Genomic DNA, 8,928 nt, shown 5'->3' with positions numbered 1-8,928 from the left:
GTGTTAATGTGTCCTTCATAATTCAAAAACTTTTCCTTTGCTACCATCCATTAGGCTTTTATGGTTGTGATTAATGTACAATATCAAGGTTGATGGTTATCGATGCTTGAATTGAGACAAATATTGATGGTGTGATGGTGACATCGATATAAAGGCCGGTAACACAGATGATGGGGTAGCTTCCACACGATTGTCTCTATACATCTACGGATCTCTAAGGACCTATTTCTTGTATTGAAGACCTAGTAAGGGAATGAAAATAATCGTAGTATGGGTGATTGGAATGATCGAAATCATAAGTGGGTATTAGGTTTTAGGTATAGTTGAAGTATGTACGTACTTTTCTCTAGCCACATATGTAACTGAATGCAATTGAAAATGGGATAATTTTGAAGGAGGCCAAAAAGGGGTAATTTTGGAAGTTATAACGGTTAGGAGAAAACCCTAAAAAGTTATAACGCTTATGGCTATAAACACGGACACGAGGGCACCATTTCAATTTCACATTCGTGGGTCTTGAAGCATCCTTTTCCTGCCTGCACCCTCGCTCCCTCATCACTCATAGCCTTTCTCCAACCACATCCTGGCTGCCTCACGCTCGCTGCTCCCTCCCTCTCTCCCTCATTGGCTGCCTGCTCCCTCCCTCCCTCCCTCCCTCCCTCCCTCATCACTCATAGCCTGCCTGCGTGCCTCCTCGGCCAAGCTTGTGCTGTCGAGGGTGTGAAAATAATTAGAGGCGCGACGTATTAGCAAGCTTGACGTGCTGTCGACAGTGTTAAAATAAATAGCTTGGCGTAATGAGGAGAGAACCTACAATGATATGCGAGCGCAGACAAGATCAACACCCGCTCATGCATGTGGCGGAGCAGCGGGAGAAGGGATCAGCAAGTACCAGATTTTTGCGTTTGCATGCGCAATGGTTCTTCCCTCACCCGGCACATACGCACAATTAAAGCCACACACACACATCTTGCGTACCCTAGCTCTCTCTCTCACACACACATCTTGCGTACCCTAGCTCTCTGAGATAATTGTAGCCGGAGCAATCCGGTGGAGAATCGTGAAGAAAGTGGATTAAAGGATTTCGAAGACGGATAAGTTGCTCATCCTGTTGTAGAAGAATCCGAGCATACCATGACATAAATTTCTTATCTCTGTCGCATAGCAACACCAGCCTCATCATCCAAATTACAAATGGACACAATCACATTTGACAACACTGGTCGCGGCACGGACTCTACGATCCCACCTCCTACATCCAACGTTTTTCCTTTTGTCTTCTTAGACTTTTTCTTAGTAGATACTCTCGTTGGCGATGTTCATAGTGCTGTCAGCTTTCCCCTCATCGCCATTGACATCACGTTCGGTGGCCAATATATTGTCGGTTGCTGTTGTCCCTTTCCTCTCAATTTCTCCCTCTTTCTTTCTTTTCCCCCAATCATTGTCGTCGCTATGACCTTCGTTATCGTCGACCACTTAGCCGGTGATGCGAAGCTCGCCATCGAAGGTGACAACGAATATTCTCTTTCCTTTCTCTTTGTGGACTTTAATCTCGGCACATGAGCATGAGCTGCTTCTTCAATGGTCTCTAATTCTTCAGGCAAGGCCGTAGCTGGTCTGGGTGGAGGCAAAAGGTGGAGGACATTCTCCTCTACAAATTTCTCATGCTCAACATTAATACCTCCAGGACTAATTTGGTGATGACATCGCTATAGAGAGTCGATGAGCTTGTTTGTGCCACCGTTGCATGGTGGATTAAAGAACATGGGCTCTTGCAAAGTGGCAAGGGTAGAGCCAAATTTTGCACCATTTGATGTTGACGTTGCACAAGATCCGCATTTTTGTTGAAGGAGTGCCTCCAGACCCTGCACATATACTGGATAATTAGAGAGTTAGCCTAGCTACTAGCTAAAGTTTTTCAATCATGGAGCAAAGTTTTTCAATTGCTCCATGATTGAAAAACTTTAGCTAGTAGCTAGGCTAACTCTCTAATTATCCAGTATATGTGCAGGGTCTGGAGGCACTCCTTCAACAAAAATGCGGATCTTGTGCAACGTCAACATCAAATGGTGCAAAATTTGGCTCTACCCTTGCCACTTTGCAAGAGCCCATGTTCTTTAATCCACCATGCAACGGTGGCACAAACAAGCTCATCGGCTCTCTACAGCGATGTCATCACCAAATCAGTCCGGGAGGTATTAATGTTGAGCATGAGGAAATTGTAGAGGAGGATGCCCTCCACCTTTAGCCTCCACCCAGACCAGCTACGGCCCTGCCTGAAGAATTAGAGACCATTGAAGAAGCAGCTCATGCTCATGTGCCAAGATTAAAGTCCACAAAGAGAAAGAAAAGAGTATATTGGCTATCACCTTTGACGGCGACTAGCTCCGCATCACCGACTGAGTGATCGACGACAACAAAGGTTACAACGACGATAATGAATTGGGGGAAAGAAAGAAGAGGACGAAATTGAGAGGAAAGGGACAACAACAGCAGACAATATATTCGCCATCGAACATGATATCAATGGCGATGAGGGGAAAGCTGGCAACACAATTAACATCGCCAACGAGAGTATCTACTAAGAAAAAGTCTAGGAAGACAAAAGAAAAAATGCTGGATGTAGGAGGTGGGATCGTAGGAGTCCGTTCCATGACTAGCGTTGTCAAATGTGGTTGTGTCCATTTGTAATTTGGATGATGAGGCTGGTGTTGCTATGCGGCATAAGCTAAGAAATCATGGTATCCTCAAATTCTTCTACAGTGGGATGAGCAAGTTATCCGTCTTCGAAATCCTTTCATGTACACTATTCCTACTATGTTAATGACAATATTTCAGCCATATTGTATATATACCACATCTCTCTCTCTCTCTCTCTCTCACACACACACACACACACACACACACACACACACACACACACACACACACACACACACACACACACACACACACACACACACACACACACACACACACACACACACACACACACACACACACACACACACACACACACTAGCCATTATCTTATTGGTTCACTCTCGCCAATGTAAGCAAAGATGACGTTGCAATGCAGTCTCTCTCTCTCTCTCTCTCTCTCTCTCTGCCTCTCTCTCTTTTTCTTTTTGGGAAAAGCTATTTTTATATTACATTGTTATATAAATTTCTATAATGCTTCAATACATCTCTCTCTCTCTCTCTCTCTCTCTCTGAACGTTGTTCCCATATTACATTGTTATATACATGTCTATAGAGATTCAATATAGAATTGCATCTTATTTTGCAATGCTTTAAGAATAGCTAGGTAATCTTCCTTAATCCTAATCTTCAAGATACCCCATGGAAGCGGGGATCCTTGAGAGTGTTGATCAAATAGAGTAGCATTCCTAGCTTCTTAGATGAAGGTAAGCATCCTCTCTCTCTCTCTCTCTCTCTCTCTCTCTCTCTCTCTCTCTCTCTCTCTCTATCTCTCTATGTGAGAGACACACACACTTCCACCCCTCAACTCAACATCGCTTCGCATCTCGATTCTCAAACGATCATTTCATTAAATGCATAGGGATGACACCAAAATCAATTCTCTCTCTCTCTCTCTCTCTCTCTCTCTCACACACACACACACACACACACACACACACACACACACACACTTTTATCTAGCTGACAAGTCCTTGGCTAATCCTTGGCTAACAGCTTCCCTTTTTGGTGCTTTAGTCTTGGACATGAACCAGAATGGCCTCTGTTATACACATAACCTTCAAGGTTTAGAGAATGGGTCTGGTTTTGGAGACACACACACACACACACACACACACACACACACACACACACACACTTTTTCTAACTTAGTAAATATTATATGGTTTACTACTCGATGACATTTGGATCTGATCTGTGCACATACATAATTTCCTACTCATGATAAGGTTTAAATGGTTTTACAAAGCCATGTAATGACATACAATTAATACATGAAGATCTAGTATCTGGGCGGGCTTACCTCATAATTACTTCCGTCTAGGTACATAACATCTTCACTGAATAGTTTACCTCAAGGTTGTTCTTTTCTTGATCCACATCCGCATCATACACATCGAATGCTTACTACCTTCAATGTACCTAGTCGGGAAGCTAATTTGAGTATAGAGCAGTCACAGACTCACCTTGCATATCCCCGTGGAACCTATTTTATGAACATAGTTGTGTAGTAGACAACATGCCTCATAATTTTCAACATCTAGCTATGTCCTTCTGGGATTTGAAGTGCCCTTGGATTCTTTATACTTTCCTAATTCATGCACCTGCTTACCAAACCCCCTTGGATTTATACCTACCTACTTGTCTGCTAACTTTAGATGGCATAAGTTAGTGATACCAGCGTTTTTTCTAAAGATAGAGCATAGCTTTAAAAAGCGATATCCATTCTTTAAATATCGGGATGCGAATCTTTTGATTACACGCTCTTCTTAATCGCTTTCCCCTTCTCCCCCTCTGTTTGCGGATCGCCGCGACGGACGTCCATAGCATAGCTCTCAAGCATCAACATAATATTATCGATACAGGGGAAGCGACTCGGATGAGGCATGGAAACTCACTAGGGTGTCAATCCTAATGAAGTGAACTCGAAGAGATGAAACTACTAACTCAACAAGCAAATCGAACGCACTAAAGCCAAGTAATCTGCCTATGTCCTTCTACATAGCTCTACAGTCATCACACTCGTTCGCCATGCAAATCATATCAGAATCGCACGAAACTTGAAGGGAAGCTACAGGGGACTATCAAGAACATATCTTATCACTGTCACAGCATTCTGAGAAGGTACAACGATCGCGATTGTTCGTCCCAAAGTACGCAAAAACAGTAAACGATTGATCCTAAATGGTCGTTCTAAGGTCCCTAAAGCCCCTCCTAGGGTCGAAACGACATAAAACACGCATATAGACACTCAAAACAGCGATTTAAGGCCTCAAACTCGTAGTTGAAAACCTACACTGAATCTTGAATGATTACACTTAACTGAAAGAGCAAGAGGAGAGGAACACAATGCAATAATCAAATCTGAATTTGGATTACCATAGCCGTAATGGCGAAGATTACAAGTTTGAACAAGAAGTAGCTCTCAAACGTACGCTGTCTTCTCAGTTCTCCATTCAAAAGATTATCCAAAACTTACAGAAATTGACCTTTATAGATTAGGTCTTTGCAAAAAATGGCTTGTCCGGCCATAAGCTCCTACTCTTAAAACTGGCTCTCTAATATACAATTGCTCCAAGAAGAATAATCATACATCCTTGACAATTTCTCGGCTTAGAGATGCTTCTTTACAAAAGAATTTTACAATGGTTTTGCCAGGAAATTATGGTTCTTCTGGCCACGGCTGCCTGTTGCTTCTTCCGCCAAACACTCCCCCCTTCCTTATCCTTGCACGCTCTCGTGCATGTTCAGTGTTTTGGCCGTTGATGTGGCTCTAATGAAGCGAGTGTCGCTGAAAAGCTTCTTGTGCGCAATACAGCTTCGAGGGCTTCTTGGTGTTGTCTGAATGGGTTTTCTGATAATGTGTGTTGGTATGCCACGTACCTTGCCTTGAGGTCCTTTGCCATGGGATGGAGAATCCTTGAATCCATTTCGAAGAATCCTGTGACGAAGGCGTCTTCGAATGTTTGCAAGTAGTGTGATGGCAGGTACATTAGCCGGGAGTACATGGCCATCAAGATATGTCGTGGCGGTGAATTCTGTAGATTTCAGTAGATGCCTCTGTGTCCTTCCAAGAATAGATTCCACGGATGATCATCGCTGTCAGTGTCTTTAAACACCTGGATGCAGGTTACGATCATCCGGGCTATCTTTACTAACATCTGGCAGGCCAAATCGGGGACATCCCGTAGCAAAGTGACTGTAGAGTTCAATGTGCTGAAGATGTACGCCACTGTAGGGGGATGCTGTGCTGTCAGAATCGGGTAATTTAGCTTGTGCTGCCTTGACCCCTTTCATGTTGTGAAATCTTTCCAAGTGCATCTTCAAGGGACAGGGCAGAATGTAGGATCTATCTGTATATGTTGAGGCGCGTTGTGGTAGTTTGTTAGATCCTGTGGTCTCTTGTCCAACCACTTCTGCCTCCACTTGGGATGGTCATCGATGAGCACCTGAGCTTCTTCCACCGTGAGTGCAATGCTCTCTTAACCCCCTTCTTTGTTTCGTGGCAAGGTTGGCCGCATATTTTCTTTCCATAGATTTTCTTCATGGCCTATCAGAGGAAACGGAAGGTATTCGTGGCCAAACCCTTCCACTTGCTCTTCTGGTTGTAAATACGCCAGGGCTGCTGACTCCAGTATCTTCTTTTTATATAACATATATTCCTTGGCCGGCCCTTCTGGCATGTTCTGTATGCTTTCACTGAGTTCATCTCTTATGTCTAGATTAGGTCCTTCAAATTCTTGCTCCTGTTGCCCTTGTTGTGACGTTCCAGGCATATCTGTTGCATGTTGTCCAGGCAGCAGTTGCGGTTGAGTCTGTTCCTTGCCTGCTTTGATCTGCTGTTGGGCAAGCAACTCTTCCTTTTCCTTTAGCAATGTGTCAGCGATCTGTCTCTGAATCTAGAGTTCAGCGCTTGCTTGAGCGAGTTGTTGCTCCACTTCTTTTAATCTTAACTCGTTGGCTGCTATCTGGGCCACCATTCCCGATACAAGCAGCTGTCTTTGGAGCCTTTCTTGCTCGAGCTCTGCTTTCAGTGCTGCTGTGGCATTGTCAGATGTGGAGACCAATGCTCCAGCAGGTTCCTGATTTGCCATCAAAGCCGTCAAAGTACCCTTGATAGTGCTGTAGGAGTTGCTAAGCCTTTGAAATCTTGCACTTTCGTAGGCGAGCTGCTCCGTCACTTTCTGGACTTTGGTCGTCAATTCTTGGCGTTCTTTCTCTTTGGCAGTCAGGTCTGTCCTGACATCCACCAAATCTTTGATCAGAGACTGAGCCTGTTGCCGCTCAAGGTCTCTTTCCTCCGTTGTGCGTTCTAGTCGCGTTCTTAGGTTGTCTAACTCCTCTTGCCCTGATTCTTGCTTTTGTCGGGCTTCCTGTACCTGCCTTTCTTTTTCAGTCAGCACTACATATTGACACTGGAGCTGCCGCTCTAACTCTCGTAGTGCATGTTTGCTTGTAATCAAATCCCGCCATTGCTTGACATGCTTCTTGGTATTTAACGGATTCTGTAGATGGTAAAGCCTCCTTTTGAGAGGTTGAAGGGGGAGGAGTTGGCTGTTTTTTGTCCAATGGAGAAGGGAGAGGAGGTGGAGATTTGGGTGATGGCGGAGGTGAGTTTCTAGGCGAGGGAGGAGGTGATTTGGGTGATGGAGGAGGCGGACTTGATTTTTCTCGCACATGTCTCCTTTTGGAAGATTCCTCGCCTTGTTGCGAAGCAGATGCTTCCGCTTTCCTTTTCTTTAGGATCCTGATTATTCTTTGGCGGGTGAGATCCGTCGCGCGTCGCGCATCCAGATTCCTATCTCTCTGGATTTGCTTAAGCTGTTCAGTCTGATTCTGCTCTTCAGCCGCGTCCTGTTCCTTCGTTTGTTCTGTGGACTGCGAGGATAATTCCACTTCAGCATCCTTTTGTTCTGCTTCCAGTCTTTGCTTCTCAGCCCGTAGGCGAGTTGCATTTTCTATCCTTTGTTGTCTTTCCCTTTCTAATCTGAGTTTTTGTGCCTGTTGCGTCTCCGCTGCTCGAGCATGTCTGTCAGCCCTCAATTTGGTGTGTCTTTCTTCGACTCTCTTCTGGGCTTCAGCATACGCTTTTTGCAAATCCGATTGCGGTATTGCACTCCTCTCTCCGCGTTTTCTCTCAAGCGGCTTTGTTGAATCTTCTTCTTCACTTTTTCAAATTCTGAAGGCACTTTATCTCTTGACTCTTGAGACTTTCCATCGTCGTCTATCTCTGTTTTGTCTTCATCACTAGAACTTTTATTTGTGGCCTTCGCTGAGTGCGATGATGTAGCGCCAGGTGTTGTCCTTACAGAGTGGGCAACCAGCTTAGCTTTCTGGATCAAGGCCGTTCGTGAGCTGGCAGCGGGCAAATCCTCGATCATTCCCAAAGCCTGGTATGATATTCTGGTTAGCATCGGCCCTGCACTCATGTAGGTTTTGTTTTTTGCCGAGCTTTTCAAATTTGCTTCAATCAGATTATCCAGAATATAAGATCCGTAGTCGCAGCGAATGGATCTATTTTCTGCTGTCGCTAGAGCCATGACTACGACAATGTGTAGGATTGGCTCTGTGTAGCGAGGAGGCTTTTGAACTCTGAAATGTTGAGATATCAATCTCATTGGCAATTCCAGCTCTCCGTAGATCATGTCGGTGTATTTGTACTTGTTCCCCTTTGCTTTGACGAATGCCTTCTCATTGTCTAGTGACCTTGTCTTTGCCAACAAATCATGTTGCCCTGGGAGGAAATGCAAGGCCTCATTGATGATCTCCTTCGTGATCTTTACTTTAACTTTTGACCCATCTTTGTCTATGAGCATTGCCTGCCCATCATATTGTATTGAGCTCATGAGTTCATGGGCCCTCATATAATCTGTCCCCCATGGCTGTAATCTGAAGAATTGTTCCAAGTGTATAGCCCACACAACCTCTATTACTTCCGGCCTTTGGTGGAGAGTCCATATCTCCCGTGGCATGATAGTCGTCTTCACCAAGTCGCCATCAGCATCCTTAAACTTTGAGATGAAGATGTGGGTAGGGATTTGAGCCAGTATTTCCTCCGAGATGTGAGCCTTCTAATTTGTGGCAAGCTCTTCCACTTCATATGGTGCTGCTGTCCACTGCCTGTCTTTCTTTGGGCGAGGCATTCTGTGTCAGGAGAATCACAAACTGTCAGGATTTTCCTTTCGCAAATCAATTGCATTTAGACTTTTAGTAAAAAAACAATTCAAA

General features: G+C 44.5%; 2 pseudogenes; one reads left to right on the top strand and one right to left on the bottom strand.

Annotated features, from left to right (window-relative positions):
• Positions 1-1,074: 1,074 nt before the first annotated feature.
• Positions 1,075-1,829, bottom strand: LOC147446108 (uncharacterized; annotated as a pseudogene).
• A 95-nt stretch (positions 1,830-1,924) lies between these two features.
• Positions 1,925-2,824, top strand: LOC147446107 (uncharacterized; annotated as a pseudogene).
• Positions 2,825-8,928: the final 6,104 nt, after the last annotated feature.

The sequence above is a fragment of the Adiantum capillus-veneris genome, chromosome 12, assembly GCF_014529385.1.
Source record: "Adiantum capillus-veneris isolate H3 chromosome 12, ASM1452938v2, whole genome shotgun sequence".
Taxonomy (NCBI): domain Eukaryota; kingdom Viridiplantae; phylum Streptophyta; class Polypodiopsida; order Polypodiales; family Pteridaceae; genus Adiantum; species Adiantum capillus-veneris.
The sequence above is the reverse complement of the archived record's forward strand: the minus strand, read 5'-3'. Positions and strand labels throughout refer to the sequence as shown.